The sequence below is a fragment of the Mustela lutreola genome, chromosome 10 (genome assembly GCF_030435805.1).
Source record: "Mustela lutreola isolate mMusLut2 chromosome 10, mMusLut2.pri, whole genome shotgun sequence".
Lineage (NCBI taxonomy): Eukaryota > Metazoa > Chordata > Mammalia > Carnivora > Mustelidae > Mustela > Mustela lutreola.
Window position 1 is genome coordinate 68,346,140 of NC_081299.1, and position 18,335 is coordinate 68,364,474.

The 18,335-nt window shown below is 39.2% G+C and overlaps 1 protein-coding gene across 1 annotated transcript in view; it reads left to right on the forward strand.

Annotated features, from left to right (window-relative positions):
• Positions 1–18,335, forward strand: part of ADGRL2 (adhesion G protein-coupled receptor L2) — a 605,011-nt gene that overhangs the window by 222,011 nt on the left and 364,665 nt on the right. Inside the window, exon 4 of the mRNA XM_059136196.1 lies at positions 649–754. The gene's annotated coding sequence lies outside the window, so the exon portion shown is untranslated. The remainder of the gene's footprint in view (positions 1–648; positions 755–18,335) is intronic.

An 18,335-nucleotide genomic window follows, 5' to 3' on the forward strand; every position in this document is an offset into this window, starting at 1 on the left:
GCTCACAGACAACGTGGGTTCACTAACCCCGAGGAGGTAAGCCCACTCTGGTTTGCATTGTACTGATGGGCACAAAATAAACTTCACAGCCGTTTTACACGGGGGCTGCCTGGGCACAGGCGGAGAGGATACTGAACTGTGCTATTATTAAAGATGAGAGGGGTATTAGAAAATAAGCAGGCCCCGGAAAAACAGCAAGTGACTCTGGGTGTCCAGTTTTCTGATGGGATGGTGTTAGCTGAGGGGGCCAGGATGGAACCGAGTGAAATGTGGGTGTGAACGAAGCACCGGGTGGGTCTGGGCTTTCCAAGCGCAGGCAGAGCGGAGAGCTGATGGAAATATGGTATACATTAAAGAAGCATCACTCATCATAAATATTCAATTTCAAGAATTTAAATAGTTTACAGACATAGAAGCCCTTGATGATTATTTTATCCAGCATTGTTGATTTTCCTCTGTTGTTTGCTGGCAGCCACCATAATTAATGAATAAGACCCTGGAAGTCTTGACAATGAGTCGGTTTAGTCTTAAGTCTGTGTATTTTTCTTTGTGATTACATGCCAATAACATAACTGATTTGCCTTTTTGTAAATTAAGCTAGGGGGAGCCAAATAAGTCATATTTCTGCTATTTTTTTTTCCCTTTCAGAGCCCAATGTTTCCAAAGGACATTAACTTTGATTTCTCTGATGAAGTCTTTTGTCTGCCTCTCATGCTTTACAAAATACTACTGCGTCAGAGCCGAAAAGAAAACCGTAAGTGAATGTTATTTCAAGAAGTTATTTTTCATTATTAAGGAAAAATTTCCCAGATTTCTCTATAATTCATGCCAATAAGGCTCACTTGGTAAGAAATGTGGGAAAATAGGAGAGACAGAGAATGCACACATGAAAACACCTTTTTATGTTATGGAGGATTCATATTCAAGAATCGTTAAGACCCCATTTTTTAAAAAACAGTATTTTATAAATATGGTCAGCCTTGCAAGGGGGAAAAAAAAAAACACACCTTATATTGGAACATAAGAAAGTACTTGTGCCTTACTGTTCGGGTAAAATGTATGTCAGGGATGGACATACTAGGTTATTCCAGGACTTGAATCCTTCAGATCAAGAAAATTTTCTCAGAATTTTTCAAAATTGGAATATTGCTTCTCTTTAAGAGGGAAAATATTTAGGCTAATGAAACCTTTAACAGATTCAGTAGTTCTACTAAAGTATAAATAGGTTACCTGTTCCAGGAAAGACCACTGGGACTTAGAGTAACATGGATTTCCTTACATTAGTAAAGAGATCCCAGAAAACATTAACTCTTTCGAATATGTGCTGATTTGATTTGATTCCTGAAGAATAAGATTTATAATTTCCAGCTCTATTTAATAAAGAAAACCAGGACTTGATTATACCCATTACATCTTACAAAGGTGCCAGTTTCTGAGGAAGGCATAATCTTAAAATCTCTAACACCACAGGAGATATACATATTTTATACACATATGTGTGTATAAATATACATATATATATATATATATATATATATACACTCCATCAATAATACTTCTGAAATTTCAAAGCTTTTCCTTCTAGTTAGTGAAAAAGGGTGCTGTGCTAGTTGTCTGTAAGTTAGTTCAAATTGCCTGCAAATATTTGTAAGTGCCTGAACCTAAAGATGATGTTTTTAAGTCAAATACCACTGTTTAATTCCCCCATCCCCTCCCCCGCCACACACACACCCTGGAAGCCAAAGGGGGAAAACTTCAGTAGAAACTGTTATTAGGAGTAAATTACGCTTTGGTGCCTTGGAATTCTGTTTTCTAAAATGGTTTCAGCTTGATCAAAAAAATAATGATTTGTTGTTAGACTTTCCCATGGCTTCTGTATACTGCAACAATTTAATAAAGTAACACGACTTCCCCTTAAAAGAAAAGGTGCTCATTAGCGTTTGTAATTCCATGTTGTGTGGCATGGTAAGTGTTGTGAAAAGGTTATGGATCTACTCACTGTAGCATCAAAAGTGTAAAGGTGATAGGTGAGATTCTCTTTGTTGCAAGTGCTGAGAAATAATCATTTAAAGGTCAGTTGCACTCAAAAAAAAGAACATTTGTTTAATAAGTAACTCATTTTGGGATATGCTGCACTTTTAAAGGTTACAGAGTAGACCAATTTGCCAGTGATGTCAGCAAGGAGGACTATATTAAAGTCATTGGTCCTATTAAAACAATCCTTCGTAAAATTCAGATTGCATGCCTTCTCACATAGCCCAGCACACATCAAAAAAGTGCCTAAGCTGTTTGTCTTGTGGTTTCTAGGGGACATTGCCTTTTGTACTTCACCTTACGAAGATGAGTACCTTAAGTACTCTTCTCTTAAAAGCAACAAAGGAGTATTAGGTGGGAAACATGTTAGTGTACACACACACACACACACACACACACACCACTGCCCATCAGATTCAATTTTGCTTCATTCTTTCAGTTTTATTAATTTCTATGAACATGCCTATATGTCATGAATGATAAGAATTCTCTCTGTGTCATATACTGATAACCATCTTGCTAGAAACTCTTATATAAATGAAATAACTATCGAGTCAGCTATATATATGAAAAACTATTTCTATCCTTTCCTATTCCAAGAACAACTTCCCTCCTCAAAAAGACAGAGCATTTGCTTGGGCAATTAAATGGAATATTAATCTCAAGGGAGACAAAAGAGAAGTAACAATAATTACAATATGGGTAAAATTTGTTTAATACCAGAAGAGTTTGTTTGTTTGTTTGTTTGTTTTCAAGATCTGAATGAAGGTGATGGTTTATTCATATAGCTTTTGTACTATTAAAATCTTTGTCTTTAGGGAACTGACACACAAGAAATAAAAGTTATTTTGTTGTTTTTAAATTTAGCATTTTCGAAGTAGTGTTTTAACCTGGCAGTAATTTTCTCTGGAAGATTAGCTCTTGCCTTGAGATGAGTATATGAATAAAAAAGCTTCAGGAAAAACCTCTGCAGAAAGCAGTCCCTCTGAACATTTGATTGCTTAAGATTTACATTTACTTTTTCACACTTTACATAGGTTGCAAAGCTTCCTAATTGTGACATTTTGGTGGTAGTGGACAGTGAGTTCTTTATAAAACAGTGAGTTCTTTTTAAGAAGTTGATTTTTAGCGTATGCTCAATAAGAAATTAAATTACAGTTTAAAACAATACATTTTCATGCAAACTTCTAAGGTTCATTGTTTAGACCAAAGGAACTAGAAACTTTATAACCCTATCCTAGAGTAAGAACTGTCTTTAGGTACAGAAGACATTTGCAATTAGAAGAAAATACGACACTCTTATTTCAAGCAACTTAGCAAAGCATCAAGTTATTCTCTTAATTTGCCGTGCTTTTCATTTGAAAGAGAGCAAAATCTATTTCCTGAGCAATTTTGCAGAGCAAAGATATTAATACGTTGGGTTTTAATTGTATCCTGTGTTTAAATACACTGTGGGTGAAACCCCAGACCTCTGCTTAATTGCTGTGAGAAAATAGCCTGATTTCTCTGAGATTAGGCACACGCTTATGTATACTTTGACCCAAGAGTGCCTCCTTCAGAATTAATCTTCTAAGGTAGAGGGATTTGCTTTTATATGTGCAGCAGGGCCATTCGTGACAAACGGGGCCTAATAAACTACCTTCACCCCCTCAGACCTTGCTTTTGCTGTCAACGTTTTTCTTCATCTATTCATTTCACACATCTCTTGTCCAGTGGCTTATTAGCAAAATGCTAAACTGGGCAGGAGGAATAATTTTTAATGGTGTTTTTAATTAGAGGACTTTCAAATTTAAATAAAATACTTCAGAACTGAAATTGTAAAAAAAAAAAAAAAACTTTCATTTTTACTAATAAAACATAAAGTGTTCTAAAATAACTCCACTTAGGTAAACACCGTAGCCCTGTGAAAAGACAAACAATTCATATTTACTTAAAATTTTGTTCTGCAGCTGTATTTTGTTGGATTCGTCTAAGGCATGAAAGCACTTTTTCTTTCCCATCAGCTACATCAGAATTGTTTTTGCAAGATGTAACAGAATGTTCTGGTTTTTAAATATTTATATTAATCAAAGTTAGGGCTGTTTATATTTTTTGGCAATAGGGCTTTTCTTTAAAAGTGATGCACTTCCATTTAACTAAACAAAAGTGTTGAAATGGCCTGTCATATAAACTTCAACATAGTACAGTTGGTAATAGAAATTTTGAAGACAGGAAGAAAGGGGCACTAGTTTCTAGGCTTCAGGTTAAACATGGATTAATAAAACGTGCAACACTGGTAATTTCCAAGATTTTCCTGAGGAAATGTCATTCATTGCCACTTATAAACTATAGAGTTACCTGGTTGAAAGGCTTGCATTCAAGTTTCTTGTTCTGTTTTCTTGGGGCATTGGTAAGTCAGACCTAAAAACTGGCTAAAAACTGATAAACCACTAAAGCTTGGGGCTTACTAAATAATTCAATTCATTTAAAAAAAAAACCTCTTTTATATCTTATATATTTCTAAACTATTTTAGTAGTGAAAATTACTTCACATTATTTACCTGCAATCTTCTCTATTCGTGAGCAGAAATAGTTCAAACTGAAGCATTCTTCAGGTCAAATCTCCAACTGTTGTTATTGCCATAAGGTATGTCTGGTTAATACAGAACGGTGTGGTCTATTTAGACTCTTGTAAGGAAATGGATTCTTTATTAAAGGCATCTGAACAGCAAACCAACCTGGATGAAATTCATTCATAATCACATATAATTCTTTTTTAATTCAGACAATCCCAAATATTTTGGAAGCCTAATAAGACACAGCTTGAAGTTGATTGGTCCAGTAAGGATTTTGTTTTTGTTGTTGTTTTCACTCAGTAGTTCAAATTATATCGATTCACTTCTGTGGACAGCCATCCTAAATAGGAAGAATGGGACCAGAGTACTTAGTTCCTAACTTAAAAGTTATAAAGGCTTTTATGTTCAGGGAGCGCACCTATCAAACAAACAGGAAGTATTATTATGCATTGCAGGCAGAAAGGCTAAAGGTCTCCTGTTCGAACTTTTGGCCCTTCCAGAATCCTGATCCTTCATTATTTTGTTTAACTTGATGTAAGTCTTGACCAGTAGCTGACTCTGAGAAAACATTTCCTGACATCATTTTCACAGGTGATAAGGGATTATTATGCTTTGCCTTTTCATTTTGGGTTGAGAATGAAAAGTCCTACAGTGTTTCTGGTTAGTACTTCATACATGGTCTTTTAATTACCAGGTCAAGCTAATTCACTTGTTTGACCTTTAGCACTACAACTTCATTTTCAAACATTGGTTAAAATAATCAATGTACACACACACACACATTCACAAACACACAAATACATTTAAAGGGGCAAAAATGGGCCATAATGGAATAAAAGAGAAGAGACTCTTTTTAATTACCTCATTCATAATATAAAGTGGTAAGAGAAGAGCAAAAAAGGTCAGGGTATAATAAATATAAATTTAAATCTCTAAACTAATTTACCTTTTTTTATTATACCGGCTAAAACCAATGAGAATAAACATGCATTCCACTTGGTCACACTATTATGGATTATTATTAATATCTTGTTTCTAATTTTATGCAATTTTGGCATGATCCAAATCTGTGTATTAGCCTGAGTAGGGGGTTTTGCTTGAGGTAATTGACATTACATAGTCTAAAGCACAGAAAGAAGAAAACATATCTATAATCTTTACCCATTTCCAAACAGAGAGGGATAATCAGACCAATTCTTCTATTGTGTGCCCTCCTTCTTTATTCAGAATTTCTTTTGAAGTCGGAGGGAGCTGGAGGAGCCAAGGCTGAGAAATGTGGCTGGAGGAAAAGAATGAAAATTATCAGGTCAGATTCTTATAACCAGGTTTTGTGCCACATTAACCATTGAGTTTCCTATAACACAGAGGCTTTTATTATCCTATTTACCTTCTTGTTTATTTCAAGATCACTAATACAATTTCTAATATTATACTAGGGATTTTCTTAAGTATATTTATTTAAACTTCCAGCCCCTCAAAAATATAAAGAAATAATGGTTCTTCTAAGAAAACTCTGAAAACTTTAAAAGCACCATTTGCTGTATAAATGGAAATCTAGATGAATCTGAAACGCCAGTCAAACACACTGATCCCCAGGCTGACTACAGTGTAAAGAAGTTATGAAGTAGGTGGGGGGTTATCCTGGGAAAGCAGTGTTTTCTCTGTTCTCCTTTGCTTGCTACCTCTTTCAAGCAGAGATCAAATATAGGATTGCACTTATGTTACTGAGCTAAATTTCAGGCTGGCTCTTACCCTTTGGAAGTATATTTCTTGGCCCTGTTTTTTACAAATCACAGGGGACATGAACTTGTGTGAATGTGTAGCAGGTAAAGTTACCTAAACTCATACAATAATGGACTGAAGATGCGAACAGCTATTTGGTTTAAACGAACAGACAGTTGTCCAAAGACTCCCTTCAATTTCCAAAACTCCAACAAGAGGAAAATGATCAAAGGCAAGAACTAGAATAGAACTGACCAGGGATGTCTGGGTGGCTAAGTTGGTTGAGCGTCTACCTTTGGTTCAGGTCATGATCCCAGAGTCCCCGGGATCAAGTCCCACTTCGGGCTCCCTGCTCAGGGGGCAGTCTGCTTCTCCCTCCTTCCTCCCCTCAGCCTGCTCTTGTGCTCTCTCTCTCTCTCTCTCTCTCCCTCAAATGAATGAGTAAAATCTTTAAAAAAAGAAAGAAAGAAGAAAAAAAGAAGAACTGACCAGCCTGTCCAGCCTGTCGGGTTGAGGAACTATCTCAGAACCAGTCAAATTCTTTATTCATATATATTATATATATATATATATATATATATATATATATATATATAAATATAATACATACTTATATAGTATATATCTATTAAGAGTACTATGTTAAGCAATGTTATCATTAGTACTGTTACAAAAACAAATTACATGGCCCTTGAAGAATTTTAATTTATGTGGGGGAGAAAGACATGTTAATGTTTATTAATGTTTAATCACAAAAAAATCGGACAAGCATCATAACACAGGTGACTACTTAATGCTATAAGAGCACGAAGAAAGAACTTACTAATTCTTCCTCGAGTCTGGAAAAAGTTCAGAGTTGGTCAATAACTGCTTCACAGAAAAGCTGATAAAAATATCTGTGTCTTAAAGTATAATCAGGCATTCACAAGTAGAAGAGGAAAGAGGAGTCATCCCAGGCAGAGGAATTAGCATGGATTTGAATCTGAGCATTCCTTATTCAGGGAAGAAGACTCTTTTCAGTCTGACTGTAGCATGCGGCATGTGGGCTGCGTGGTAGGGGGATGAGTCTACTACAATTCAGCTCAAAATTGCAACCCAATAAGCAAAGTCTTGTATGTCATATTAAAGACTTGAGACTTCATCCAGGAAATAGTGTAAGGTCACTAAATGTTTAAAAGGTTTAATCAGGGGAGTGACATGATAAGAATGGCATTTTAAAAGATAGTTGACATCAGTGTAGAGAAAGCCTTGGAGAGTAACAAGAATAGAATAATGGTCATCAGTTATAGTAAAGTTGAGAATTGAAAATGAGTGAGAGCTTTGTCATGTTGATAAATCAAGGAGAGATTTTAGAAGGTCATTTTTTTTTAATTGGCAACCTCAATCTGTATAACTTTTCATGTGCACACTACCAAGTTTGAGTCAGAACAAAATGGGTGAAGAAAAGATTGTTCCAGCAGGGTTAATAGCAGAAGATGGTATCTCAAGTCAAAACTCCTAGAAATAGGGCTTGAGATTGAAATACTTCTGAAAATAATTTATCAAGGGAGTGCTCCCAAAAGGGGAGCAGGAGAAGTCAACTAGGTGAAAGCACTTAGCCAAGAAGGATGTGGTCTCCGCTGAAAACCAGCGACAGCTTAGCCGGGTCCCCTCGGGGGACTCTGGGACATAAATTGTACCACAGGGTGAACGCCTCTCGTTCCCAGGAAGTGTAATTCTCCGCGGAGCTGGCACTGTTCAGCTGAGGGCAAATCTTTGTGAAGAGGAGCGCCATGAGCAGATCGCAGCCAAACACAGCCGCGGGTGGGTGGGAACGACGCCACCAACCGCCCCCGCGGTCCGTCCCTTACGTGGCTCAGACCCACTTGCTTCTCAGATCAAGCAAATTCCTTTCAGGCCCAGCCGCTTCAGGATTCTGGTTAGCCGCATTTTCTGGGCTGACGTGTAAGAGAAGAGGTAGCAGAGCCAATGAGAGCTTCCCCAGCTGTGGTGTGTTCCAAGGTCCAGTCACGGTCATGATCTCCCTCCTCGATCACCCTTCTAGATGCTCCTGCTTACGGGTTGGTACTTCTGCAGGTCTAAGTAGATTGCGGAAAAGTAAACTGAATGATCAACTCTGAGGTCTCTGAGCCCTGGGCTCTCCTGCCCTAATCAGGCTGTGGTTGCTCTACTTGCCCACTACAGTTAAATAAGGGACAGGGACACCAAAATATGTCCCAACAGATCACTTGAGTGACAAGTACTTTGCTCCTTCTCTCTGATGTGTCATCCCTTCCTCCTTCTCATGATCATCAGGTCAGTTTCTCTGCCGATATAGTAACTTTTTTGTGGTGCCGGCTTATTTCCCGGCACAGGGAGGCCAAAGTAGTGTGGCAATAGTTTTATGTTTACTGAGAATCTTGCTAGATTCCCAGGGCCAGGTTTCCCTGCACTGGGGCCTAGAAGCTCCAACACCTAAATTTCCCGAGATGGCTTTCCCAAACTGATAATGAGTTAGGTCCCTTTTGTATCTACCCTTTAATTCCTGGATTCATGTATTCTACCTATCAGGGATAGAGCAACATATAATAGCTAGTGGTTTAAAGTGTATACAGGGGCTCCTGGGTGGCCCAGTCAGTTAAGTGTCTGACTTTGGCTCAGGTCATGATCTTGGGGTCCTGGAAACGAGTCCTGCACCAGGGAGGGGGGATTCCTGCTCAGAGAGAGTCTGCTTGTCCCTCTCCCCCTGCCTGTCCCCCCACTCATGCTCTCTCTCTCTCTCTCAAATAAATACAACCTTTTAAAAAAGATTTTAATATTTTATTTATTTAAGAGAGACAGAGATGGTGACAGAGAACATGAGCCAAGGAGGAGAGGAAAAAGCAGGCTTCCCCCTAAGCAGGGAGCCCAACGCTGGGCTTGATCCCAAGACTCCAGGATCATGATCTGAGCCGAAAGCAGACACTCCACCACCTGAGCCACCCAGGTGCCCCTCAACTAAATGAAATCTTTTTAAAAATGGAGTGTGTACAATACCCTGAAAGATGGTACCTATCCTCACAGGATATCGTCTCTAAGTCAGTGCCTTTTTTTTTTTAATATTTTATTTATTTATTTGACAGATAGAGAACACAAGTAGGCAGAGAGGCAGGCAGAGAGAGAGAGAGAGAGAAGCAGCCTTCCTGCTGAGCAGAGAGCCCAATGCGGGGCTCGATTCCAGGACCCTGGGATCATGGCCTGAGCCGAAGGCAGAGGCTTTAACCCACTGAGCCACCCAGGCGCCCAAGTCAGTGCCTTTTTTACACCAGAGTATAGTAGGGCCAGTGAACTTTATGCTCACTATGTCCACTATGTCCACTATGGCCATACTTCCTTTGCCATAAAGTGAGCTCCTTGGTCCAATTAACATGATGCTATCCATATAGTGCACACACATGATGCTCTGCAGAATGTCCAGACAGTTCCAGTTCCTTCAGACTATATTTTGATTAAGCCAGAGAATTAACATAACACTAAGACAAGACCATGACTGCTGTTGTTCATCCATATGAATGTAGGCTGCTTCTGATCCTCCTTCTTGATGGGTATTGAAAATAACGTATTTGCCAGAACAATAACCACATACCTCATATCCAGTTAACTTGCCCCAGTGTATATGCCACATACTGCACGGCAGCTGCAATTGAAACTACCACTTGTTAACTTGGCAGCATTCCACTGTCATCTGCCGTGACCCGTCTAGTTGGTGTATCATCTAGACCATTGAATTGCATGGAGGAATGACGGGGATCCTCACCCCTGCATTCTTTAAATCTATGAGAATGGTACTAATCTGTGCAATTTTCCCCAGGATGTAATCATTGATTTTGATTTACTAACTTGGCAGACGAGATAGTTTCAAGGACTTCCACATGGCTTTTGCTAATGCAATAGCCAATCAAGAAAACAACAATAGAATTCTTCCAATTTCGGGACGCCTGGGTGGCTCAGTTGGTTAAGCAGCTGCCTTCGGCTCAGGTCATGATCCCAGCGTCCTGGGATCGAGTCCCACATCGGGCTCCTTGCTCCACAGGGAGCCTGCTTCTCCCTCTGACTCTGCCTTCCACTCTGTCTGCCTGTGCTCGCTCTCGCTCGCTCTCTCTCTCTGACAAATAAATAAATAAAATCTTTAAAAAAAAAAAAAAAAAGAATTCTTCCAATTTCTAATGGATCCCTTCAATTATGCACTCAAGGATTCTGTAAATGACCACTGGGTGAGCATGTGGACCCAGCTGACCCACCAGGAAATGAATCTGGGGCATGACTCTATTTCCTTCCCAACATTTATGTATTCCCACTTTAATAGGGACCCATGAGGTGCTGTAAACCTCAACTCATACCTTGTATCTAATCGTCACTGAGATGTCAGGGTACCCCTTTTCCCCTAGGGTACAGTTTCCTGAGTAAATAGCTCTCGCCCCTTGGAGGAAGGACTAGGGAGCTACAATTGCCATAGTGTTGCAGTTCCTTTCACATGAGACCCAGAATTTCCTTCAGTCAGTGGATTCTGGGTCTTAGAACTGGCTCAGGTCTGAAAACAGAGCAAGAGATTAAGACTTTCATTCAGTTGCCTGACCTCAGCCTTTTGCCAATCTTTTTTTTTTAATCTCTTTTGATTATATATACAGATAATACCCTGGTTGGCTGCCCATCCCTCTTGCCCTAACATAAGGTAACCATTTCCATAGGTACTTCGGAACACCTTCCACTCCCACCCATAGGACAGCCATCCCAGGCTTGCTTCCCTTTGTGGTGATTGCACCTACTCTGCTTCTGACAATTCAGTGTTGCCCTGTCATCTCTGGTAATCTGGAACCTACCATCCCCATTGCTATTCCATGGACTCCAGTCCTGTGACAGCATCTCTAACTATCCCTAGCCTAAAAAGAACTGTTCTTTTCCAGTGTTGGAATCCCCTTCATCAACAGATTCTTCAGCATGTTAATAAACAGACTGTCCCGCAAGCCCTCCTGAGGAACATAGTCGAATATGGATTTTTCAGTCTTACTTAATGGGCCCATTTTTCATGTCTATTTCCTATCTATTTTTTCCTTCTTCCACAATCTATTACTAGAGCGCTGGGATCCCTAATTCATTTCATGTGAACCATCACTTTTTCCAAGCAACCAAGCTCTCCCAGCCTTTATTAGGCATATCATCGAGGGCTTTGCCCAGGTGTTAAATTTAGTGTCATGGCGGAGTAAGCCCATATCAGTGAACAGCCCATATTGTCCCCACCTCGATCCAGATCCCTCAGGGTCCACTTCCAGGCATATATGTCAGCCAATACCTGGCATTCCCTTGGTATGTAGCTCGACTCCTCCCCTAGTAGGCCATTACTTTCCTAGTCAAGATGCTGAGATATGACCCAAATTATCAGTCTGTGATGGAAAGTACAGACAGATTTTGAAGCTTGTCCTGTAAGAAACCTGCCTCATCTGAGACTTCTTTATAGTCTTTAAAACAGAGGGTCCCTTTTCCAACAAGAGAGGAGGGGCTTACTAGTCACTGCTGCCAACCCAGTGTTCAGGAGAACATACAGAGGTAAGGTTCTCAACTCCCCAAATCCTCTTATCCCAAACTGCAAGATGATACTCCTTTTCTTTCAGAGCTCTGACTTCTGCCTAAGAGACTTGTCAAGGCTGAGAATTAAGCTCTCTTTTTTTTTTCCTTCTTTTTTTCTTTTTTTAAAGTTCTGCCACTTTTACAATTATGATGTGAGCCTGATCTTCAGATGTGTCTGCCCCCTAGCTACAAAAGATGAGTGTCTCTTTAAATGCTTCTAATGAATCTTTCTGACTCCCACAGTTTGCTTTAAAGTCTGAATAATAGATCTGAGCCTATGTGGCGAAGAGACTCTTAGATGGCTCCCAATGAGCCCTGCCTCCTGGCATTTATATCATTGTATAATCTACTCCCTTGGGTATGGCCTGGCTTTGAGACTTGTCTTTAACCAACAGAATATGGCAAAGGTGATGGGATGTCACTTCCATGATTAGGTGACATCAGATTGTCACTTCCTTCTTACTAGCATAATCCCTCTCTTGCTGGCTTTGATGACTTAATCTGACATCTTAGAGAGGCCCATGTAACAAGGAACTAAGGATGGCCTCCAGCCAATAGCTCCCAAGGAACTGAATCCTGTCAAAAATCACAGGAGCTTCCAATGGGATGCTTTCCCAGTCAAGCCTTCAGGTGAGACTGTGCCCAAAATGATGCAATCATTGCAGCCTTCTAAAAGACCCAATAGCAGAGGACCCCTAACTCCTCTAACTCCTGATCCACAGAAACAGAGAAACAATAAGTGTGTATTATCTTAAGCTGCTAAATTTGTAATCATTTATTATACAGCAGTAGTAACTAATAGAGCATGTCATTTTCTCTCTTTAATGCATCAGTGATACTAACAGTTACCCAACACCACAGTCCTCATAGTTTCAATTTCCTTATACCTCTCAAGGCCAAAGACATTAAACTAGCTACAGCAATCCCTTCTACCTGTATCTCAATCCAACGTACCACCATGAATGAAAACTTTAGCCTGGAGCTAATTTGTTTTTTCTAAAAAGGAACTGATAATTAATATTTCAGGTTTTGCAGGCCATTCGGTGTCTGTCTCAGATACTCAGCTCTACTAATGACACTATACGATTCTAAAGACACAATACAATACCAATGAATGTGCGCCACTGAAACTTGATTTACAAAAAGCAGTGAGCTGGATTGGTCCCAAAGATCATAGTTTGCTGACCTCTGATCTTAATCACACTGCTACAGAGCATATCTACCACTGGTGACATAGAGGACTCATCTCTATCAACCTCCAGGATCCCATCTTAGACTCTGCCTCTTGGGACCACTTCTAGTATAATCCATCTTGGCTTGGGTTCTCTCAAAGCAGAATCTAAGAAAAAGATCCTTACAAAAATGATTTATTGAGGCAGAGCTCTTAGGAGAAGTTGATGGGAGGAGCCCGAGGTGAGTAAGGGAAGAAGCTAAGAAAAGATGTGTATTCAGCTGGAAATTGTGAGAGCATGGTCTTACGGGAAGTCCTAGAGCACCAGAGTTCAATCCACTCTCCAATCCACCTTTTACATTCCATATATATCAGTTGATCATGGCTGCTGGCTGCCCCCATGGGGGAACATTCCAAGCAAGGCAGCTTCCCTTCTCAGAAAATAAAGGTAGTTGTGAGCTTTTAGTAACCACCCCTCCCAGCAGCTGGAGAATGGGTACTTCTCTGTTCCTCCCCTGGGGCAACCTTTACCCCAAAATCTTCTTAATAGCTTGGAAACATCTTTCATTAATTTCTAAAGGATAGAAATGAAATGGTTACAATACAAAGAATAGTGACGATGCTTAAAAGTATCCAAAAACGTTTCTGTTATATATTTTATAGTGTTGATTATCACTTTCCTTGGCCTTCTGTCAGACTACAACCAACATAGTTAAAGTGGATAGAATTGAGATGACAGTTTGGGGAGCAATTAAGGAAAACATGGGGAGTACCAAGATGTAAAACAAATAGCTCAAAGTTTTCATATCATCTGGTGTTCACTATCACATAGTATAACAGCAATCACCATGGAGACCAGCCGCTTCAGTTGCTCTCCCTCTCAATCCCATACTAGCTGTGTGAACCTGAGCAAGTTACCTAAATGTTTGTTTGTGCCTCCATTTTCCATCTGTAGAATGGCGCTAATATCACTATCTAGCTCCTGTGGTCACTGTAGGGGGAAAAAATGAATTAATATACAGACTATTAGAATAGTACTTGGTACATAGTACACACTTAGTGAATGTTCACTTTATTATTGTGTTGTTGCTATTATATTTATTGTGACCTCTAACTTTACTCTTATATTTAAGTAACTTTTTCAGTGTACCCTTAATTTCACTGTGCGTTTTGAGTCCTATTTCTTAGTCCTGCACTTCAGAATGCTAGAAAAGAGAATTAGATTAGCAAAACTTCAAGTCTCCTTTCTAAACCCCAAGGGAAATTCTGCAAAGAACCATATTCTTGTGTCCCTTCTGTAGAGAAAGCACTGGAAGTGCACCCATGCTTCTAAGTGAAAGCGAGAAAAATTTTTTTTTCTCTAACCACATCTGAGATAATTTTCCGTTAGTAATAAAACTTCAAGAGCCTCCAATTTTGGTAAGGTAAAATTATGACTTAATTTTCTGATCCTTATTGTCTGTCTAGCATTTGTGCTTCTTCTCTTCATCTTTATAAATCACTACCTCTCTTCATCTTCATAAATCACTGCTCAATAAACAAGAAAATAGGAACCAAGCAACCAGGGAGATTTGGAAGAAAGATCACAATTATTTGACGAGTGAAACATCTGGAAAGGGATCATGGCCTCATTATCTTTCAAAAATAGTTAATGAATCTCTTCTTTTAGTTCACCGAAGGATTGTAAGTGGAAGTGCTTCATCAAACATTAACTAAGAAAATGTATGCCAATGCTTTGGATAAGTCAAGTTGTCATTCTGTTCCATAAATATTTATTCTGCAGATGGTTTTTAAACCAACCAGCTTCCTTTTTATAAGGAAAAGTTAAGTTGGTGTATTTATTTTAGATTATATTACAGAACTTTCAACAGTTGGGATTTTTAAAAACATTTATTCCATTCCTTTCCTATTGAAAATCAGTGGCTTGAATTGAACAAGTCATAATGTGGTAGGAATTATCAGGTGAAAGATTGGTCTCACCTATTACAGGTCTCACTGTTTCTTTGGCAATGTAAAAATCTCTTTTTAAAAAAAAATTAGAAATCTTTTGAAATCCTGCTCTTCAGAAAGAAAACATTTAAATCAATAAGCCATTGGACACAAACAGCCTTTGAAAGATAATTCAGCTAAAGAACTAAATTATTTCAACCTCAATGTGATTATGCCTTTCTGGTTTAAAAATTCATTCTTTTAATAAGAACTTAAGTATAATATAATAGGGAACAACTGGTGTCATGTGAGCCAACAAACACATTAAACATCAACACATTGCGTTGTGTCTATTAGATTCAATCACCAAACACTTATTGAGCCGACTAAATGCCAGGGACTGTGACAGGTGCTAACAATGCAAAAATGAAACAGTGGTTACTGCCTTCAGGGAATTCATAGTCTAATGCAGGCGACAGCCACTGCGGCAACTATCTGTAATCCAGTATGACAAGTGCTGTACTAGCAACACCAGTTAAATATTATGGGAGGAGGGGCAAGAAAGTGACTGCCCAAATGTGGTTTAAAATCGGGAAATGCAGTAAGAACTTTTTAAGAGCCAAGGATCACCAAAAAAAAAAAAAGGCAGTGAGTAAATGAACAAAGATTAACAAAAGCTAATCTTTGTTCCTGGGACAAAGAGAGAGGAAAATTCTTCACTGTAATCTCCCAGGAAAAGCTGGAGTAAAAACACTTGAAGAGGGGGTCTGGGTGGTTCACTGGGTTAAGCCTCAGCCTTCGGCTCATGTCATGATCTCAGGATCCTGAGATTGAGCCCCACATCAGGCTCTCTGCTCAGCAGGGAGCCTGCTTCCCCACCTCTCTCTGCCTGCCTACTTGTGATCTCTGTCTCTGTCAAATAAATACAATCTTTAAAACACACACACACACACAAAGAGCCACCAGATTGTGAGCACTGTCCCTACTTTAACATCTCAGGAATGTTTTGATGGGAACTAAATTGTGACTCTAATGACCGATCCCATTCTGTGCAAGAGTATCCCTGTAACTATGAACGCATTAAATTTCACTAAAATCATTAACAATGACAAAAGATCATTATTTCAACATGGCAGATGGCCACATGCTACAAGTAAACTAGCACTGTGGTGTATTCAATTCTGGAATAAATGTGGTCACAATGGATTGATATCAAGTAAGTTACAAAAAGTGACATGCTCAGCTCTTCATTCAGTAAATAAAACTGATTTAGTCGGCAAGATTTAATTGCACAAACCTGTAATATGAATGTTTTGCTTTGGCATTTGCTTTCATATCTTTGTAGGCTGTTAAATACATAACCACCAAAGTTCTTTATCTGATTTACTTCTCCTCCACTTTGCTCCCAGAATGCACAGATTTTACTTCTAGATGGGTTTCCGAGCAAGATGGCTAAAGGGTATTAAGCGATGAAAACCTCTGGGTTGACAATTTTTCCCCCCTTGCATTTTATTTGGGAGGTAACACACAAGGTTGAATAGTCTTTAATTCTCTGCCTCAATGGTCAACTTGCCTTTTGGTTGATAAGAGGCCACTGCCATCTAAAATCGCAGCTTCTTAAACTCTTCCCTCTGTCTGTCTCCAAACCATCTGCTTTTGGTCAGTAAGTTGTTTTTGGTTTTTTTGTTTTGTTTTGTTTTGTTTTTTTATCTTTCTGAATATTTGAATAACATGATTAACTTTTAAAAGCACTCTACAAAATAAAGATTTAAATACAGTCCCTGCCCGATGAATTTATAACGTAATGAAAAGGCACCTTCCAAACAAAGAAAAGATGGAAAGATATTCTTCCCTAGAAAAGTAAGTGACAATAGGGAAAGCCAGTTGTCTCTTTTTTAATCCTTTGTCTTTGACATCTGTCATTTTGGGGAGAGGGTTATGTGGGTGTTGGGTGGTATTACAGTAGTAGTTGAAAAGTTCTCTTCACCTTATGGTGCTAATTCTCTACCCTTTGTCAATAACTTTCTACCTTACATTATTTTTTTCAGATATTTTTCTCTTTAGCTCATATAAAGATTATATTTGCAAATATTTTACACACCTGAATTAAAGTTTGAAAAACACAATAGCAATGGCAATAATAATGATTAAAATTTTAGTATGAATTTATTTAGAGTTGCACAATTTTCAAAGCATATATTTGAATTGAATACACACACACACACACACACACACACACGCACACACTCAAGGGCACTATAGGAGGATACGTTCCAAGAACCTCAGCAAATGCCTGAAATCGTGGTAGTACCAAACCTTATGGAGAATGTTTTCTGCCATGCAACATACCTATGATAAGGCTTAATTTATAAATTAGGCACAGCAAGAGATTAACAACAATAACTGATAATGAAATAGAACGATCATAACAAGATCCTGTAATGAGGGTTATGTGAATGTGGTCTCTCCCTCTCAAAAGACTTTATTGTACTCACCCTTCTTGTGAAGACATGAGATGAAACACTTCCATAGTGAGCTGATGGGATGTGAATGAGTAGGCGCTGTGACAGAATGTTAGGCTACTACTGACCTTCCGACAGCACCGCAGAAGGAGTATCATCTGCTCTCCGACTGCCATTGACTGCAGGGGATTGAAGCTATGGAAAGTGAAATCCGGATGAGGTAGGAAGACCATTGTAATTTCTTTGGGACTGGTCCCAGGAAACACGGACAGGGTGTGAGGAATGAGACAGAGAATGGAAGAAAGCCAATAAAAAGTGCATTTTCAAGACAGTTCCAATGTGGCAACTGGAGCTTAGCCCTACTGGGGACCCCTGAAGGATGGTGTAGAGCACAGCTTAGTATCAGCCTAGTCAAGGGGCAAAGAAGCTAGTATATTTATCTACCAACTCCCTGTCCATCTTTGGTTGAAATTGGCCTCTGAAGAAAACAATTCTAGGGCATTTCTGGCTTGCTTTATTTGCAAAGCAAGCTTACTTTCAGAGGGAAAAAAAAAAAATGTCCTCCCCTCCAGAGTCACAGGTGTTCACAGTAAGGAAGCCGTCTTCAGGTGCAGAGGTGGATGCTGAGTGAACATGGACAGGGCAGGACGAAGTCTGCTGACCAGCGTCTGCAAGAGTGGGGTTAATCAATCCCCAGCCACACAGTTGGTGTGAGCAAGGCCAGGAAGAGATGGGGTGGATTCCCCAATACTGTCAAAAAAGAAGGAGGTCCTTGTGTTCCAAGTGTAGGTTAGGAGAGAGAAGAGATACTATACTAAAACACGGAAAAGTATTCTTTGCAAAGGTCTTCCAGTAACTGAAAGTTTAGTCACCCTGTAC